The following is a 21510-nucleotide window of genomic DNA, read 5'->3' on the forward strand; positions in this document are numbered from 1 at the left end:
AACCTTTCTGCATCAAACTAATTTGTCTCTTTTTCATTTCCCTAAAGTCAATTCTTCTCTTCACTGCGTTTCCCGTTTTTGATATCTCGTTACACATTTTATATTCACGTCTTTGTCTGCCTGTAAATCCACAGGTTTACCAGTCCTGCTGATTTTATCATGATTGGCTCTGCTGTCTGACTGACGGGAAGATGGAAGCGATTCACAATTTCTTTTTGAAAATAGTCAATACAGCAGTTTTTTCCCTTTTCTTGGGAGATAAACTCAGCTATTCTGAGAGCAGATTTTCAGAATAAATATTCTGTTAAGGCAGTGATTCTCAGACTGGAGTGAAGGGAAATCAATAATACTGATATAATAATATCACTGGAACAGAGCCATCATTAATGTAATTAGCTCCACCTGACAATTCAAAATGTATGCTGGGAAAAAGTTTCCTTATGTCTGATGCACAGGAGAGGACCAGGACCACACGTGCGTTTATACTTACTAAACGGTTTCAGAGCGGCGGTTCCGGCGCGAATCCTGCGTGATCAAACGTGACTCTAGACGGAAACAAACACGGAGGCAGACGCGTCGTCATCAGCTGGTCGACCTTGTGCGTGAATCAAACTGTGGATGAATTCGAGGCTGAGAGGAGGGAATCAGCAGGTTTCTACATTTTATAGAGCAGCTACACGCTGGGGACGCTTCCCGCTCAGCTCTCATTGGCTGGGGCGCGCTCCAAGCAGTGGGAGAGACAGCGTAAACAAACAGCGGTACGTTCGAACACGCTGGACTCAGAAACAGCCACAGAGGGAAAGACGTTCTAAGAGCAGGCGAGGGGAAGACCTGTGTGAACATCTGTGAGCGGCTTCAGTGCTGGATAAATCTAGGAGATTAGAGAGGAATGAAAACCGATGCTGAGGGCGCTCTGTTTCTGCCGGACAGGGTGAACGGGTGAACAGAGAGAAGCGGGTCGGCTCCTCGTTCAGCAGTAAATGTACAGTAGAAGTTACAGAGGCAGCTTCTCAGGATGAAGAGGAGCTCCTGTGCTTCCCAGCTCTTCTCAGTCACTGAATCTTTGTACAAACTATTTCCAATAACTCTAGTTTTTTTCCTCTGTTGTGTTTGTGAGCTTACATGTTGTTCGTTTGATGATGTTTGTTCACTAATTGTAACTGTTGAAGTTCCTACCGATAAATAAACTAGACTCCGTGTCTTAGTTTTACGCTTAGAAAAGTATTTTGCTTCAGTACATGTCATTGTCACACCTTCTACAGTGCTGCTGAAACGCGCCCTCTTATTGAGGCCGACGTGCTCTCCTGCAGCAGATGCTGCAGCAGAGTAGGACTGGTTACCATGGCAATGGCCCGAAGGCTCGGGGTAAAAAGTAACGTCGGGACAGTTGAACTAGCAACCCGAAAACAAAAAACATTAGTATTTAAAATAAACAGATTAGAAACTCGACATCCTGCAGTTGCTTTGCAGCTCATGGCGCGTACCGTTGTACATTCACTCATCTGGCAGACGCTTTTATCCAAAGCGACTTACATTTGAGGAACAAGCATCAACTACAGATCTACAGCTGACAAAACATACTAGTAAGAGCTCATAGTTCATATCACATCAATGGGGTAAATACCGAGGGGAAGGAAGTAAGAGTTAACAAAAAGTGCAATCAATACAAGATAATTGTGGATGACAGAAGAAGAAGAGCACAGGAAGTGCATGTTAGAGGTTAGAGGTGTTATCAGAGGAAGTGTTCTCTGCATCGTAGGGCTGAAACGATTTATCGATTAAATCAATAAAATCGATTCATAAAATGCTTCAACACAAATTCTTTGCATCGATGCTTCGTTTAATCCATGTAACTTTCCAGCACAGTGTTTTGCAGGGACATTTATTACTGTTGCACATGGCGTTTACGCTGTGAACACGATGTGATTATGATGCCGCTGTTTGCAAAGTGGAGGAAAAGAGAAAACGGCGACAAAGTCTGGGATTATTTCAAGCTAAAGAAAACAACAACTGATGTTACCATCCGTCCACCGTAAAACCCAACTTATGTCGCCTCGGCAACAGCACGACGCCGCCTGATCAGTTCTGCAGGCGGACCACAGACGAGCTAACGGTAACTTTAGCATTTAGCTGAAATCCTGACTGATTGTTAAGTTGAAGCCAAAGTACGCCGCAGACCTCAGCTGAAAATGTGACCACGTCCTTTTTGGGCCGTGAGCTGTGACCTCACAGTCAGGAGGTAACTGGGTGACGGGGAGCTGTAGGAGGACGTAGGGAGCACGTAGTGTGAACGCCACAACGGCTTCAAGACTGCCATCATATTACAGCAGGTTGTGTGAACGGCACGTCCATCGGTCGTGTAGTCTGCAGGAGCCTTTAGTGTAACTTGTAGCACTCGGTGATGTTTGTGTTTGTAAAGCAGCTGTCTGGTTGTTGTTTTGATGTTTGCTGTATGACACACTATGAATTTCCAAAAAGACCAATAAATATCTATTTATTGGGGGGGGGGCGTCGCCAAGCAAAAGTACTTCTTAAACGACGCATCGATGAATCGCTGAAATAATCTATAGAAGCCTCGAATACTAAAATCATCGTTGGCTGCAGCCCTACCGCAGAGTGTTCAGGAGCTTTAGGGCGGGGCTACAAGCTGATCGACAGGTCGCTACTATGGTGGGAGAGGGAGCACGTCATGTTCGAGTCTGTTAGTATGTTTTGTTTTAAAAGTAAATTGTTTTGTTAAACTTTTGATTTTTTATGATTTTAACTGTGGTTTTTAGTTTTTTATATCCAAACACTGATAAATAACTTTTGGAGGGAGGGACAGAAAGTGTCAAACCGACTGGCCCAAGTGAATTATTTAAACAGCATTCGTACAGGTGTTGTTCTGCCCCGAGCTGATCGATCACTTCAAAAGGTTTCTACTGCGGTCCTGTTGAAGAAAGAAAAAAACTGACTGATGGCTGAGGGGAAGAGGCGGGGCTTCATTATGGCCAACACTGTCAGGAAATCGCCTGACGGGTGCAGAGTGACTCAGGCGTGCGTGTGATATCAAAGGAACACCCATCATAGTCTGACAGCTGTTCTGTCAACACCCTGTTCACTCTCACTTTCCTCACCTGAGACCTGACCGCTCTCTGGGCTCAGTTAAAAGGTAGACTATGACCACAGGCGGGGATTACACAATCATTTTACACACTCAAACACTGTGTCACACTTTTTTTTCACTCCCCTGTTCTGTTCCACCGTTTTCTTCTACGGGACTTTTAATTAAATTACGAGATACGCGCGGTACAGATTGGTGCTTTGAAACCAGTTTTATTAGCGGCCAAACCAGCAGACAGCAGGGAGGAGATGAGGAGGACGTGGGTTTAGCGAGCTGGATATTCAGCCATATCAGGTGTTTTTTGTTGAAACGTGTTCAACTTTTCATAAAATCGACGTGCTCGTTAATTTCACTTTTCGTCAACTGACCAATCACAGGCGGGATATAGAAATGGTTTGACGTGCTTCAGTAAACTTTCAAATGCATGAATGGTTGAACTGCAGGAATGGTTCTGATTATTGATGAGCGATAGCTGCATTAACAAATTAAGTCGGCCATTTTTCTTGCACAAGTATTTAATAACTGAAAATATGAAACTGCTGTTTTGTCCAAATGGAATTCATTTTATACCAGTGGTGCTGTATAGTGTACTATTACATAAAGTGACATTAGCCTACACATGGTAAAATAATAATAAATAATTTATATATCAACATACCAGCAGCATACTATTAGATTAAAATTGAAATGTCTAGTTTCTCGTCCATGTTCTGTGAAAGAGCGTCTGCCAGTATGTGCTGCTTCCAGCCTTCCCCTCGTTCAGATTCACTAAAGTTACTGTAACGCTGCTCACTAGTCTTGTTTCCATCTGCTGTGGGTTGTTTGGCTGCTGCTGGTGGGTCGTGAATCCGTCCCTGATCAGACTGATCAGTGTAAAAAGCTTTAACGAAATATTAAGGTCGATGCCGAGGTGTCCAGATACCAGGGTCTTCACTTCCTGTCCTCTACTGGTTTCACACCATAGTTGAACACAAGGAGAAGAAGCACACATGTACTCTAAATATGTGTAAGATAAATAGTTTGTTAAACTCTGTTACACGTGCTCCTCGGGGAAAAGGTTGGCGTAGAGCCCTGCGGTGCGACCAAGAAAAAACAAACTGGCTGCACTCTGTTTAAAGTTTAGTCTGAAATGTTTTTAAGGTTTGGGGAAGCAGAGACGACGGAGCTACAGATTTAAACAACCGGGCATCTAACTTAAACATGTGAGCGAGTGTCGTTTTACGGGATTTATTTTGTGTAACATTCATTAAAAGGTTAACGATGTGACTGACTCACAGGCCGTCCCTCCTCCCGCTCAGACTGCCGCTGGTCTCCGTCCTCCCGTCCTGCAAACAGCAGAACAAACACGCTCAGCTTAACACGATTCACTTCCTGTCAGCTGTGATTCACCTGAACTCTTCTGTAACTCCCCGCTGCACAGAAACAGGTTTATTATCTCATTATTAATTATTAAACGCTCTCACTATTACAATAATGACTTCGTAAAAGAAAACCACACTCCAGCACTGCAGGTGGATCATCATCAAGAACAAGGGGAAAAAGGGGAAATTCTAATTCAATGAAACAGGAATTAAGTTTTAAATATGAAAGAGGACTTGTGTTTCATTTAGGGCTCCAGCTAACCATTATTTTCATTATCAGGAATGAAAGAGGAAGGTCTCTGAGAAGTAGTAGAAGTACTGGACTGAACACATTTCAGCTACTTGTACTTTATCGAGTATTTAACAGATTTGTACACATAAAACACATGAAGAGTTTATAAAATCTGATGTTTCGTTATAAATTAAACTTCCAAGAGTTTATTCAAGTATTGAATGACAGCTGTTTAAGAAGATTTGCAGCTTCTCCTCTGAATGATTGTAATAACTGATGTTTGTTAGTAACGTTGAGCTCGTGAAGGCGTCTCTGGGCTCTGGGAAACTGTGGCGGCAGAATCTTTACCAACCAAACAATCAGTGGATCGATGGAGGAAATAATCAGCACATTGATCCAGAATGCAAAGAATCATCAGCTGCACTTAAATGAGGAGGAAGAAGAATCTGAGGAGAGGACATCTAACATTTAACTGCTTTATTACTTTAAGGACATTTTCTGGATTATACCCACATACTTTTACTGAAAGAACATGTAACAGTATTTTCAGAGTGTAGTATTAATACTTTTACTTAAGTAAGGGACCTGAAACTTCCTCCAACATTTTCCTGATTGACGATTAATCCTTTGTTCTTGATCTGTGATGTTCTGATGTCAATTTTGATGAAAATAGATTTTAAAGCATTTCTTTCCAGGTGAACTTAAGTTCTACACGTCCGTAGTTGAAGCTACAGGAGACGTTGAGAGCAGGACAAACACACATCGACCTGTTTTTCTCTTTTGCTAAAAACACATTTTATGTGTAAACTGTTTAAAATCCACATGGAGGAGGTTCAGAGAGGAAACTAACCGTCCAGAGGAGCGCTGAGATCTGCTGCTGCACAGGAAGAGGAACCAGAAGCACCGGCTGCCGACTCTGCATCTGACAAAAACAACAACAACAACAACATGAGAAACAGCCCTGAATAATAATCTGATGACAGGATATTTAGCAGCATTCAGATTGTATAGAAGTCTGTGAGAAACTGTTTCTACTTGTCAGCTGATTTATTCCCTCAGTAAACACTTTCCTGATGAGTTTCTGGTCTCAGTCGCTAGTTTCAAGTCTTCTTCAACACAGCATGGTGTTCATTTAGTAAATTATGGTCCCATTTAGAGGAACAGAGACCAGGAAGCAGGGGAGGCTTTAGGGCGGGGCTACAAGCTGATTGACAGATCGCTACCATGGCGACCAGGACAGAGGCAACTCGTATCCGCTTTAGGTGAGTGTCGCCACTCGGCAGCCATCTTGGTAACGCCTCTGGGCAGTTATCTGGGACTAACAAGGCCTCTCTCTGATGAACGGGTTGTAAAACCTGCATGTATAGAAGCAGCATGAACAGCTGAAAAAATGTGATGACTTTTTCCCCACCGGTTAAACTTGTACTACGCATGCGTACTAGACCCTGACGTCAACCGAACCGCATGATTGGCTTAATACATTTCCCGGCTGTTAAAAGCAGACGAGGCTACAAAACGTAATGCCGCGTTCCAGACCGTTCCCAACTGGGAAATTTCCAGGCTGAAATATCCGACTTCCAACCTCAAAGCGTTCCAGGTGCATGTTGGTGCCCGACGCTGAAAGTGAACAAAATAAACAGCTGACTGTGACAAACTCTTTATCAACTGTGCACCCAGTTGCACTGAAAACTGAAGTGGTCGTCTTCAAAACACAGTAAACGTTGTAGCCGACATTATACTTCCTAATGTTTTGGCAATTTTTTCATTTTACAGAATAACCTTTGTGCAGAGAAGATGAGTCACCTAGCAACAGATTTCTACATCAGTTTACATGCAGAACAGGTTTTACTATTTGATAGTATTTACACTTTTTTAACTTTTTAAAACGCATGCAAATAAACTTTATGTTATTGTTTACTATCTACAATGTGCTTCCATGGGAGCTGCCATTGTCGTCATTCGGCTGCTGCTCCTCAAGTACATATTTTACTCCAAGTAGGAAATCCAACTTCAAGTGGCGTTCCGTTTTTTTTCTTTTTCTTGTCGGAGGTCAGAAATTTCCCTTTCTGTTCTCTCCATTTACCAAAGAATCTAGGATCAATGAGAAACATTTACAGCCGTTAAAGTTTGCCCGTCACATGACCTTTAACAGGAAACACACCCTGCGGGGGACGCTGCCTCTCTGGCTCTTCAAACATGGCGTGCTAGAAATCAACGTGCCCGAGACAAAAGAATCAATAACTGGCAGCAAACATGATGTGACAACAGAGCCCGTTTCACACGGCGGCCAACAGGATGAAACTTTAAATATCAAACTTTACAGGATCGATCAGTGGCGTGGAAAATATTCTGCAGAGCCCAAAACGCCTTGACCCCACGATTTTCAGAAAAAACAACAAACTAAAGAAATACTATCATACCGTCGATATTCTGAACAATACGGAGTGACTGATGACATGTAGTATTAGTACTTTTACTTCTATCAGAGCGTTTTCACACTGTAGTATTAGTACTTTTACTTCTATCAGAGCGTTTTCACACTGTAGTATTAGTACTTTTACTTCTATCAGAGCGTTTTCACACTGTAGTATTAGTACTGATCCGGAGAGACGGCATCCATCCCACTTGGGAAGGAGCAGCTCTCATTTCTAGAAATCTGGCCAAGTTTATTAGTGGACCAAATCCATGACAACCCAGAGTTGAGACCAGGAGGCAGAGTCGCAGTCTAACACACTTCTCTGCTCCTCCATTTCAGGAGTTACTTAGTGAAAACCCTATAGTGACGGTGTCTGCCCCCCGACCATCGAAATTATTTAAAAAGGTAAACAGAAGAGGAGCTGTGCATAAAAACCTCATAAAAATTAAACCACAAGAGCAATAGTGCAAATGAATAGGAGAGTTAAATGTGGACTCTTAAACATCAGATCTCTCTCTTCTAAAGGTGTACTAGTAAATGAACTAATATCAGATTATGATATTGATTTATTTGGTCTTACTGAAACCTGGCTGGGTGATGGAGAATATGTTAGCCTAAATGAATCCACCCCTCCCAGTCATATTAATACTCACATTCCTCGAGGCACAGGCCGAGGAGGTGGAGTTGCAGCTATCTTCGACTCTAGCCTACTAATCAGCTCTAAACCTAAACTAAACTATAACTCATTTGAAAGTCTTGTTCTTAGTCTTTCGCACCCAAGTTGGAAATCACTGCAACCAATTCTTTTTGTTATAGTGTACCGAGCACCTGGCCCGTACTCTGAATTCTTATCTGAATTTGCAGAGTTTTTGTCAACTTTAGTCCTTAAAACGGACAAAGTTATTATTGTAGGGGATTTTAATATTCATGTGGATGTTGAGAATGACAGCTTTAGTACTGCGTTTATCTCTCTGTTAGATTCCATCGGCTTCTCTCAGAGTGTTCATGAACCGACTCACTGTTTTAACCACACCCTCGACCTTGTTTTGGTGTATGGTATTGAAATTGAACATTTAGTGGTGTTCCCACAGAATCCCTCTTTATCCGACCACTGTTTGATAACTTTTGAGTTTGTATTGCTGAACTACTCGCCATTGGGCAAAAATTTCTATACAAGATGTCTGTCTGATAGTGCTGTAGCTAAATTTAAGGATGCGATTCCATCAGCTCTAAATACATTATCTAGTCACAAAGTAACGGAGGACTCCTATGCTAATTTCAGTCCCTCCCAAATCGATCATCTTGTTGATAGTGCTGCAGGCTCGCTGCGAATGACACTCGACTCTGTAGCCCCTCTAAAAAAGAAAATACTAAAACAAAGACGGTTAGCTCCATGGTATAATACTGAAACTCGCAAATTAAAGCAAATATCACGGAAACTTGAGAGGAATTGGCGTTCCACCAAAGTGGAAAATTCTCGTTTAATTTGGCAAGATAGTCTTAAAACTTATAGGAAGGCCCTCCGTAATGCCAGAGCAGCGTACTACTCGTCATTAATAGAGGAAAATAGGAACAACCCCAGGTTTCTTTTCAGCACTGTAGCCAGGCTGACAGAGAGTCACAGCTCTATTGAGCCAAGTATTCCCATAGCTCTCAGTAGTTACGACTTCATGAGCTTCTTTAATGATAAAATTCTACTATTAGAGACAAAATTCACCAAGACCTGCCCTCAACTGGCACCAACTTATCTCTTAACTCAGGAACCTTAGAAACAGCTGTAGAACCAGATACATGTTTAGACTGTTTTGCTTCCCTCAATCTTTACCAACTAACTTCAATAATTTCTTCATCTAAACCATCAACCTGCCTCTTAGACCCCATCCCGACTAGGCTGCTTAAAGATGTTTACCCTTAGTCAGCACTTCTATACTAGATATGATCAATCTATCTTTATCAACAGGCTATGTACCACAGTACTTTAAAGTAGCTGTAATTAAACCTCTTCTGAAAAAGCCCAAACTTGATCCGGATGTTTTAGCCAACTATAGACCTATATCTAACCTTCCATTTCTCTCTAAGGTTCTGGAGAAAGCAGTTGCTAAACAGCTGTGTGACTTTCTACAGAGCAATAGTTTATTTGAGGATTTTCAGTCAGGATTTAGAGCTCATCATAGCACAGAGACAGCACTGGTGAAAATTACTAATGACCTCCTTATTGCATCAGACAAAGGACTTGTCTCTGTACTGGTTTTATTAGATCTTAGTGCTGCATTTGATACCATTGACCATCAGATCCTATTGCAGAGACTGGAATATTTCATTGGCATTAAAGGAACCGCTCTAAGCTGGTTTAAGTCCTATTTATCAGATCGATTTCAGTTTGTACATGTTAACGATGAGTCCTCCATGCATGCCAAAGTTAGTCATGGAGTTCCTCAAGGATCTGTCCTTGGACCAATCCTCTTCACTTTATATATGCTTCCTTTAGGCAATATTATCAGGAAACATTCCATAAGCTTTCATTGTTATGCAGATGATACTCAGTTATATCTATCGATCAAACCAGATGAAACTCATCAGTTAGCTAAACTTCAAATGTGCCCAGGATGTTAAAACCTGGATGACCTGTAATTTTCTCATGTTAAACTCAGATAAAACTGAAGTTATTGCTCTGGGGCCTAAGCACCTCCGTGACGCATTATCTAAAGATATAGTTTCCCTGGATGGCATCACCTTGGCCTCCAGCACCACTGTGAGGAATCTTGGAGTTATCTTTGATCAGGACATGTCGTTTAAGTCTCACATTAAGCAAATTTCAAGGACCGCCTTTTTTCACCTACGTAATATTGCGAAAATCAGGAACATCCTGTCTAAAAATGATGCAGAAAAACTAGTCCATGCATTTGTTACTTCTAGGCTGGATTACTGCAATTCCTTATTATCAGGCTGCTCGAAAAAGTCCATTAAGACTCTTCAGCTGATCCAGAATGCTGCAGCACGTGTTCTGACAGGAACCAGGAAAAGAGATCACATTTCTCCTGTTTTAGCTTCTTTGCATTGGCTTCCAGTAAAATCCAGAATAGAATTTAAAATCATTCTTCTTACCTACAAAGCTCTTAATGGTCAGGCACCATCTTATCTTAAAGAGCTCATAGTACCTTACTACCCCACCAGAGCACTGCGCTCCCAGAATGCAGGGTTACTTGTGGTTCCTAGAGTCTCCAAAAGTAGACTAGGAGCCAGAGCGTTCAGCTATCAAGCTCCTCTCCTGTGGAACCAGGTTCCAGTTTGGGTTCAGGAGGCAGACACCATCTCCACATTTAAGAGTAGGCTTAAGACTTTCCTCTTTGATAAAGCTTATAGTTAGGGCTGGCTCAGGTGAGTCCTGAACCATCCCTTAGTTATGCTGCTATAGGCCGGGGGATTTCCCATGATGCACTGAGCTCCTCTCTCCTCTACTTTCTCTCCCTCTGTATGCAACCTTATCCCATTATTGCATGTTACTAACACAACTTCTCCCCTTTCTGGTAGTCTTGTGCTTTCTCGTCTCTCTCCTCTCTCCTCCTATCACTTCCTGCAGGTTTTCTGGCTCTAGAGCTGTGGAGTCTGGATCTGTGGTTGCGGGTCACCTGCTTCCCCCGTGTTCCTGCTCGACACCCTCTGCTGCAACGACTATTGTTGCTAGTCTTATTGTTATTATTGTTATTATAATCATTAACATTACGATGGTTACCATTAACACTATTATAAATATCTGTACCATTTTTCATTTAGTCTATAGCAACATCACCTTTACTGTCTGTACCTCTGTGTGTATATTGTGTAGGCTGCCTCCCTCCCCTCTCTCTCTCCTTACATCTCTCTCTCTCTCTCTCTCTCTCTCTCACCCCAACCGGTCGAGGCAGATGGCCGCCCACCCTGAGTCATGGTTCTGCTCGAGGTTTCTGCCTCTTAAAAGGAAGTTTTTCCTTGCCTCTGTCGCCTAGTGCTGCTCTTGGTGGGAACTGTTGGGCTTCTGTAAATAACATCACAGAGTACGGTCTAGACCTGCTCTTTATGAAAAGCGCTGTGAGATAACTGTTGTTGTGATTTGGCGTCATATAAATAAAATTGAATTGAATTGAATTGAGTACTTTTACTTCTATCAGAGCGTTTTCACACTGAAGTATTAGTACTTTTACTTCTATCAGTGTTTTCACACTGTAGTATTAGTACTTTTACTTCTATCAGTGTTTTCACATTGAAGTATTAGTACTTTTACTTCTATCAGAGCGTTTTCACATTGAAGTATTAGTACTTTTACTTCTATCAGAGCGTTTTCACATTGAAGTATTAGTACTTTTACTTCTATCAGAGCGTTTTCACACTGTAGTATTAGTACTTTTACTTCTATCAGAGCGTTTTCACATTGAAGTATTAGTACTTTTACTTCTATCAGAGCGTTTTCACATTGAAGTATTAGTACTTTTACTTCTATCAGAGCGTTTTCACATTGAAGTATTAGTACTTTTACTTCTATCAGAGCGTTTTCACATTGAGGTATTAGTACTTTTACTTCTATCAGAGCGTTTTCACATTGAAGTATTAGTACTTTTACTTCTATCAGAGCGTTTTCACACTGTAGTATTAGTACTTTTACTTCTATCAGAGCGTTTTCACACTGAAGTATTAGTACTTTTACTTCTATCAGAGCGTTTTCACATTGAAGTATTAGTACTTTTACTTCTATCAGAGCGTTTTCACACTGTGGTATTAGTACTTTTACTTCTATCAGAGCGTTTTCACACTGTGGTATTAGTACTTTTACTTCTATCAGTGTTTTCACACTGTAGTATTAGTACTTTTACTTCTATCAGAGCGTTTTCACACTGTAGTATTAGTACTTTTACTTCTATCAGAGCGTTTTCACACTGTAGTATTAGTACTTTTACTTCTATCAGAGCGTTTTCACACTGTAATATTAGTACTTTTACTTCTATCAGAGCGTTTTCACACTGTAGTATTAGTACTTTTAATTCTATCAGAGCGTTTTCACACTGTGGTATTAGTACTTTTACTTCTATCAGAGCGTTTTCACACTGTGGTATTAGTACTTTTACTTCTATCAGAGCGTTTTCACACTGTAGTATTAGTACTTTTACTGCAGAAACATTTCCAACGCAGGAGTTTTACTTCTATCAGAGTGTTTTCACACTGTAGTATTAGTACTTTTACTTCTATCAGAGCGTTTTCACATTGAAGTATTAGTACTTTTACTTCTATCAGAGCGTTTTCACATTGAAGTATTAGTACTTTTACTTCTATCAGAGCGTTTTCACATTGAAGTATTAGTACTTTTACTTCTATCAGAGCGTTTTCACACTGTGGTATTAGTACTTTTACTTCTATCAGAGCGTTTTCACACTGTGGTATTAGTACTTTTACTTCTATCTGAGCGTTTTCACACTGTGGTATTAGTACTTTTACTTCTATCAGTGTTTTCACACTGTAGTATAAGTACTTTTACTTCTATCAGTGTTTTCACACTGTAGTATTAGTACTTTTACTTCTATCAGTGTTTTCACACTGTAGTATTAGTACTTTTACTTCTATCAGAGCGTTTTCACATTGAAGTATTAGTACTTTTACTTCTATCAGAGCGTTTTCACATTGAAGTATTAGTACTTTTACTTCTATCAGAGCGTTTTCACATTGAAGTATTAGTACTTTTACTTCTATCAGAGCGTTTTCACATTGAAGTATTAGTACTTTTACTTCTATCAGAGCGTTTTCACATTGAAGTATTAGTACTTTTACTTCTATCAGAGCGTTTTCACATTGAAGTATTAGTACTTTTACTTCTATCAGAGCGTTTTCACATTGAAGTATTAGTACTTTTACTTCTATCAGAGCGTTTTCACATTGAGGTATTAGTACTTTTACTTCTATCAGAGCGTTTTCACATTGAAGTATTAGTACTTTTACTTCTATCAGAGCGTTTTCACACTGTAGTATTAGTACTTTTACTTCTATCAGAGCGTTTTCACACTGAAGTATTAGTACTTTTACTTCTATCAGAGCGTTTTCACATTGAAGTATTAGTACTTTTACTTCTATCAGAGCGTTTTCACACTGTGGTATTAGTACTTTTACTTCTATCAGAGCGTTTTCACACTGTGGTATTAGTACTTTTACTTCTATCAGTGTTTTCACACTGTAGTATTAGTACTTTTACTTCTATCAGAGCGTTTTCACACTGTAGTATTAGTACTTTTACTTCTATCAGAGCGTTTTCACACTGTAGTGTTAGTACTTTTACTTCTATCAGAGCGTTTTCACACTGTAATATTAGTACTTTTAATTCTATCAGAGCGTTTTCACACTGTAGTATTAGTACTTTTAATTCTATCAGAGCGTTTTCACACTGTGGTATTAGTACTTTTACTTCTATCAGAGCGTTTTCACACTGTGGTATTAGTACTTTTACTTCTATCAGAGCGTTTTCACACTGTAGTATTAGTACTTTTACTGCAGAAACATTTCCAACGCAGGAGTTTTACTTCTATCAGAGTGTTTTCACACTGTAGTATTAGTACTTTTACTTCTATCAGAGCGTTTTCACATTGAAGTATTAGTACTTTTACTTCTATCAGAGCGTTTTCACATTGAAGTATTAGTACTTTTACTTCTATCAGAGCGTTTTCACATTGAAGTATTAGTACTTTTACTTCTATCAGAGCGTTTTCACACTGTGGTATTAGTACTTTTACTTCTATCAGAGCGTTTTCACACTGTGGTATTAGTACTTTTACTTCTATCTGAGCGTTTTCACACTGTGGTATTAGTACTTTTACTTCTATCAGTGTTTTCACACTGTAGTATAAGTACTTTTACTTCTATCAGTGTTTTCACACTGTAGTATTAGTACTTTTACTTCTATCAGTGTTTTCACACTGTAGTATTAGTACTTTTACTTCTATCAGAGCGTTTTCACATTGAAGTATTAGTACTTTTACTTCTATCAGAGCGTTTTCACATTGAAGTATTAGTACTTTTACTTCTATCAGAGCGTTTTCACATTGAAGTATTAGTACTTTTACTTCTATCAGAGCGTTTTCACATTGAAGTATTAGTACTTTTACTTCTATCAGAGCGTTTTCACATTGAAGTATTAGTACTTTTACTGCAGAAACATTTCCAACGCAGGAGTTTTACTTCTATCAGAGTGTTTTCACACTGTAGTATTAGTACTTTTACTTCTATCAGAGCGTTTTCACATTGAAGTATTAGTACTTTTACTTCTATCAGAGCGTTTTCACATTGAAGTATTAGTACTTTTACTTCTATCAGAGCGTTTTCACATTGAAGTATTAGTACTTTTACTTCTATCAGAGCGTTTTCACACTGTGGTATTAGTACTTTTACTTCTATCAGAGCGTTTTCACACTGTGGTATTAGTACTTTTACTTCTATCAGAGCGTTTTCACACTGTAATATTAGTACTTTTACTTCTATCAGAGCGTTTTCACAATGTAGTATTAGTACTTTTAATTCTATCAGAGCATTTTCACACTGTGGTATTAGTACTTTTACTTCTATCAGAGCGTTTTCACACTGTGGTATTAGTACTTTTACTTCTATCAGAGCGTTTTCACACTGTAATATTAGTACTTTTACTGCAGAAACATTTCCAACGCAGGAGTTTACTTCTATCAGAGTGTTTTCACACTGTAGTATTAGTACTTTTACTTCTATCAGAGCGTTTTCACATTGAAGTATTAGTACTTTTACTTCTATCAGAGCGTTTTCACATTGAAGTATTAGTACTTTTACTTCTATCAGAGCGTTTTCACATTGAAGTATTAGTACTTTTACTTCTATCAGAGCGTTTTCACACTGTGGTATTAGTACTTTTACTTCTATCAGAGCGTTTTCACACTGTGGTATTAGTACTTTTACTTCTATCAGAGCGTTTTCACACTGTGGTATTAGTACTTTTACTTCTATCAGTGTTTTCACACTGTAGTATTAGTACTTTTACTTCTATCAGAGCGTTTTCACACTGAAGTATTAGTACTTTTACTTCTATCAGTGTTTTCACACTGTAGTATTAGTACTTTTAATTCTATCAGTGTTTTCACACTGTAGTATTAGTACTTTTACTTCTATCAGTGTTTTCACATTGAAGTATTAGTACTTTTACTTCTATCAGAGCGTTTTCACATTGAAGTATTAGTACTTTTACTTCTATCAGAGCGTTTTCACATTGAAGTATTAGTACTTTTACTTCTATCAGAGCGTTTTCACATTGAAGTATTAGTACTTTTACTTCTATCAGAGCGTTTTCACATTGAAGTATTAGTACTTTTACTTCTATCAGAGCGTTTTCACACTGTGGTATTAGTACTTTTACTTCTATCAGAGCGTTTTCACATTGAAGTATTAGTACTTTTACTTCTATCAGAGCGTTTTCACATTGAAGTATTAGTACTTTTACTTCTATCAGAGCGTTTTCACATTGAAGTATTAGTACTTTTACTTCTATCAGAGCGTTTTCACACTGTGGTATTAGTACTTTTACTTCTATCAGAGCGTTTTCACATTGAAGTATTAGTACTTTTACTTCTATCAGAGCGTTTTCACACTGAAGTATTAGTACTTTTACTTCTATCAGTGTTTTCACACTGTAGTATTAGTACTTTTACTTCTATCAGAGCGTTTTCACACTGAAGTATTAGTACTTTTACTTCTATCAGAGCGTTTTCACATTGAAGTATTAGTACTTTTACTTCTATCAGAGCGTTTTCACACTGTGGTATTAGTACTTTTACTTCTATCAGAGCGTTTTCACACTGTGGTATTAGTACTTTTACTTCTATCAGAGCGTTTTCACACTGTAGTATTAGTACTTTTACTTCTATCAGAGCGTTTTCACACTGTAGTATTAGTACTTTTACTTCTATCAGAGCGTTTTCACATTGAAGTATTAGTACTTTTACTTCTATCAGAGCGTTTTCACATTGAAGTATTAGTACTTTTACTTCTATCAGAGCGTTTTCACACTGTAGTATTAGTACTTTTACTTCTATCAGAGCGTTTTCACACTGTAGTATTAGTACTTTTACTTCTATCAGAGCGTTTTCACACTGTAGTATTAGTACTTTTACATCTATCAGAGCGTTTTTCACACTGTAGTATTAGTACTTTTACTTCTATCAGAGCGTTTTCACACTGTAGTATTAGTACTACAGTGTTTTCACACTGTAGTATTAGTACTTTTACTTCTATCAGTGTTTTCACACTGTAGTATTAGTACTTTTACTTCTATCAGAGTGTTTTCACATTGAAGTATTAGTACTTTTACTTCTATCAGAGCGTTTTCACACTGTAGTATTAGTACTTTTACTTCTATCAGAGCGTTTTCACACTGTAGTATTAGTACTTTTACTTCTATCAGAGCGTTTTCACATTGAAGTATTAGTACTTTTACTTCTATCAGAGCGTTTTCACATTGAAGTATTAGTACTTTTACTTCTATCAGAGCGTTTTCACATTGAAGTATTAGTACTTTTACTTCTATCAGAGCGTTTTCACACTGTGGTATTAGTACGTTTACTTCTATCAGAGCGTTTTCACATTGAAGTATTAGTACTTTTACTTCTATCAGAGTGTTTTCACACTGTAGTATTAGTACTTTTACTTCTATCAGTGTTTTCACATTGAAGTATTAGTACTTTTACTTCTATCAGAGCGTTTTCACATTGAAGTATTAGTACTTTTACTTCTATCAGAGCGTTTTCACATTGAAGTATTAGTACTTTTACTTCTATCAGAGCGTTTTCACACTGTGGTATTAGTACGTTTACTTCTATCAGAGCGTTTTCACATTGAAGTATTAGTACTTTTACTTCTATCAGAGTGTTTTCACACTGTAGTATTAGTACTTTTACTTCTATCAGTGTTTTCACATTGAAGTATTAGTACTTTTACTTCTATCAGAGCGTTTTCACATTGAAGTATTAGTACTTTTACTTCTATCAGAGTGTTTTCACACTGTAGTATTAGTACTTTTACTTCTATCAGTGTTTTCACATTGAAGTATTAGTACTTTTACTTCTATCAGAGCGTTTTCACATTGAAGTATTAGTACTTTTACTTCTATCAGAGCGTTTTCACATTGAAGTATTAGTACTTTTACTTCTATCAGAGCGTTTTCACACTGTAGTATTAGTACTACAGTGTTTTCACACTGTAGTATTAGTACTTTTACTTCTATCAGTGTTTTCACACTGTAGTATTAGTACTTTTACTTCTATCAGAGCGTTTTCACATTGAAGTATTAGTACTTTTACTTCTATCAGAGCGTTTTCACACTGTAGTATTAGTACTTTTACTTCTATCAGAGCGTTTTCACACTGTAGTATTAGTACTTTTACTTCTATCAGAGCGTTTTCACATTGAAGTATTAGTACTTTTACTTCTATCAGAGCGTTTTCACATTGAAGTATTAGTACTTTTACTTCTATCAGAGCGTTTTCACATTGAAGTATTAGTACTTTTACTTCTATCAGAGCGTTTTCACACTGTGGTATTAGTACTTTTACTTCTATCAGAGCGTTTTCACATTGAAGTATTAGTACTTTTACTTCTATCAGAGCGTTTTCACACTGAAGTATTAGTACTTTTACTTCTATCAGTGTTTTCACACTGTAGTATTAGTACTTTTACTTCTATCAGAGCGTTTTCACACTGTAGTATTAGTACTTTTACTTCTATCAGAGCGTTTTCACATTGAAGTATTAGTACTTTTACTTCTATCAGAGCGTTTTCACACTGTGGTATTAGTACTTTTACTTCTATCAGTGTTTTCACATTGAAGTATTAGTACTTTTACTTCTATCAGAGCGTTTTCACATTGAAGTATTAGTACTTTTACTTCTATCAGAGCGTTTTCACACTGTGGTATTAGTACTTTTACTTCTATCAGTGTTTTCACACTGTAGTATTAGTACTTTTACTTCTATCAGTGTTTTCACATTGAAGTATTAGTACTTTTACTTCTATCAGAGCGTTTTCACATTGAAGTATTAGTACTTTTACTTCTATCAGAGCGTTTTCACACTGTGGTATTAGTACTTTTACTTCTATCAGTGTTTTCACACTGTAGTATTAGTACTTTTACTTCTATCAGTGTTTTCACATTGAAGTATTAGTACTTTTACTTCTATCAGAGTGTTTTCACATTGAAGTATTAGTACTTTTACTTCTATCAGAGCGTTTTCACACTGTGGTATTAGTACTTTTACTTCTATCAGAGCGTTTTCACACTGTAGTATTAGTACTACAGTGTTTTCACACTGTAGTATTAGTACTTTTACTTCTATCAGTGTTTTCACACTGTAGTATTAGTACTTTTACTTCTATCAGAGCGTTTTCACACTGTAGTATTAGTACTTTTACTTCTATCAGAGCGTTTTCACATTGAAGTATTAGTACTTTTACTTCTATCAGAGCGTTTTCACATTGAAGTATTAGTACTTTTACTTCTATCAGAGCGTTTTCACATTGAAGTATTAGTACTTTTACTTCTATCAGAGCGTTTTCACACTGTGGTATTAGTACTTTTACTTCTATCAGAGCGTTTTCACATTGAAGTATTAGTACTTTTACTTCTATCAGAGCGTTTTCACACTGAAGTATTAGTACTTTTACTTCTATCAGTGTTTTCACACTGTAGTATTAGTACTTTTACTTCTATCAGAGCGTTTTCACACTGTAGTATTAGTACTTTTACTTCTATCAGAGCGTTTTCACACTGTAGTATTAGTACTTTTACTTCTATCAGAGCGTTTTCACACTGTAGTATTAGTACTTTTACTTCTATCAGAGCGTTTTCACATTGAAGTATTAGTACTTTTACTTCTATCAGAGCGTTTTCACATTGAAGTATTAGTACTTTTACTTCTATCAGAGCGTTTTCACATTGAAGTATTAGTACTTTTACTTCTATCAGAGCGTTTTCACACTGTGGTATTAGTACTTTTACTTCTATCAGAGCGTTTTCACACTGTAATATTAGTACTTTTACTTCTATCAGAGCGTTTTCACACTGTAGTATTAGTACTTTTAATTCTATCAGAGCATTTTCACACTGTGGTATTAGTACTTTTACTTCTATCAGAGCGTTTTCACACTGTGGTATTAGTACTTTTACTTCTATCAGAGCGTTTTCACACTGTAGTATTAGTACTTTTACTGCAGAAACATTTCCAACGCAGGAGTTTTACTTCTATCAGAGTGTTTTCACACTGTGGTATTAGTACTTGTACTCCAGTAATGGATCAGAGTACTTCCTCTGCTGGAGCCTTTGAAGCTCAGACTGAAGACCCTCAGCTTTCATCACACTCTGCAGAGCTGAAGGACTTCAGGCTGGTCTGCAGCGCCCCCTGCTGGCCTGAAGGCTCAGGTTCAGCAGTTACCTGCCGGGTGAAACTCTGCAGCAGAGCAGCAACTTCAGGGCTCGTATTCTCAAACCATCTTCAGGCTCAAAGGAGCTCCTGACAGAAGAGGAAGGTGACAGTCCAAAGGTTTCCTCCTCAGTGTTCGCCTTTGCATTCTGAGATAAAATCTTTCCCTAAGCTGCTTCTGGTGTTAAAAGTTTGACACTACAAACTGCTCAGTCTGACAGAAGTTCAGGGTAGTGCAGAGAGCTCTGAGTAAGGCTGTACCTAACTTTATTTTCATTAGTGACTCAACTTCTGAACTAACAGAATGTAGTAATGTGTGTAAGTTTAAGAAAATGTTCAAAACCTCTAGATGTCACCAAAGATGTAACTGATATTCAGAAATGTGTTTACCTGTTTGTGTTTTAAGCTGGTTCTTATCATATTTATTTATTTAGTTTCACTGCTATGTTGGGTGGAGCAAGGGAAGGGAATTGTTAAGTAATAAAAGGCTTCAGTCTACACCTTTGTCAGTCGTAAATTGTTTTATTTTGATTTATTATTATTAAAACACCTTCACAACTCTATGGAGTTGACTGGAATTTTTTTTTTTTATAAATTAAACTTCTGATTATCTTCTGGAATAATTAATAATTGACTTGGTTATTAAGCTTCAGAACACTGTGAACATGCCTGTCACAATTTCCAAAACCCAAAGATATGTAATGTTCTGTAAGACCAGAAAAGGCTGCAAGCATTAAAACGTTGGGCTTTTTTCCTCTTAATTAATTTACTTTCTACTATTTATTGTATTTTTCTATTCCATTTTTGATTAAAAGTGTATCTGGAGCTGCTGTAACAAGTGAATGTCCCCAGTGTGGGATCAATAAAGTCTATAAATCTTATCTACATGGAAGAAGTACTCAGAGCCATTACTTAAGTAAAAGTAGTCTAAAAATACTCCATTACAAATAAAATACTAAATTATTGTAACATTACTTACATGTAAGTATTATCAGCTAAATGTACTTCAAGTATGAAAAGTAAAAGAACTCGTGCAGAATTTAAACCCTTGCTCCGTATTTTTGGACATGTAAAATAGTCAATCTAAATATGTGAAAAGATTTAGGAGAATTCAATTATAGCCTCGAGACGGGCTCCATCTAAGAAACTGTCCCGTTAATTAATTAAGATTCGTCTCTGAAATCCCAGCTCGGCTGCAGGTCTCGCTGTCTGAACGTGATGCTGATGTGTTTCAGCCGCAGAGGAACAAATCAGGATGAAACATCATTTTATGAAGCGGAGTGTATTAATGTCCTGCTTCTCCTCCTGAACACTGAGTACAGATGTGGTGTGGAGTCCACGTGCAGGGGAACCTCGAGGTAACCACCAACAAAACCTGCTCGGAGCAGTTTACAGATGCGGCCTGTGTTGCCATGGCAACAGACCCCGGTTATCCGCCTTCCGTAGTACGGGTTTTATATGTTATTTATTACTACTGACGGGTTTTATATTTTTATATATATATATATATATACTCCTGACGTCACCTGGATAAGCCGGTTACCTCACTTCGTATTACAGACCGTTGGTCTAACTTACATGCTAAAAAACAATAACATATAAATCGTCCTTTTTTTTTGCATTTTCACAAATAGATGAAATGTTTCACAAATCTGAAACATTCTAGTCCAGATCTGACAGCTCTAGGGGGGTAAGTTAGTGGTTTTTGATCTGGAACTGCCGAACCGGATGTTGTAGCTGTAAGTGTCGAGGCAGTAATGTAACTACATTTAAGAAACATATCACCTCCAAAACAACTGTTACGGCAAGAACCAGAGTATTTAAGTTTTACTCACATACTAGTCCAATCCTCAGTCTTTCATGGAGGGGACTTGCTCCATATCCGAGTCAGATAACGTTAACGGCCGCTGCAGCTGTCACCGTGACGCCATTTTGTTTGTTTGCTAACAGAA

The sequence above is a fragment of the Micropterus salmoides genome, unplaced genomic scaffold (assembly GCF_014851395.1).
Source record: "Micropterus salmoides isolate LMB-PRFRI ecotype aquatic unplaced genomic scaffold, ASM1485139v1 Ms_hic_scaffold_11, whole genome shotgun sequence".
NCBI lineage: Eukaryota > Metazoa > Chordata > Actinopteri > Centrarchiformes > Centrarchidae > Micropterus > Micropterus salmoides.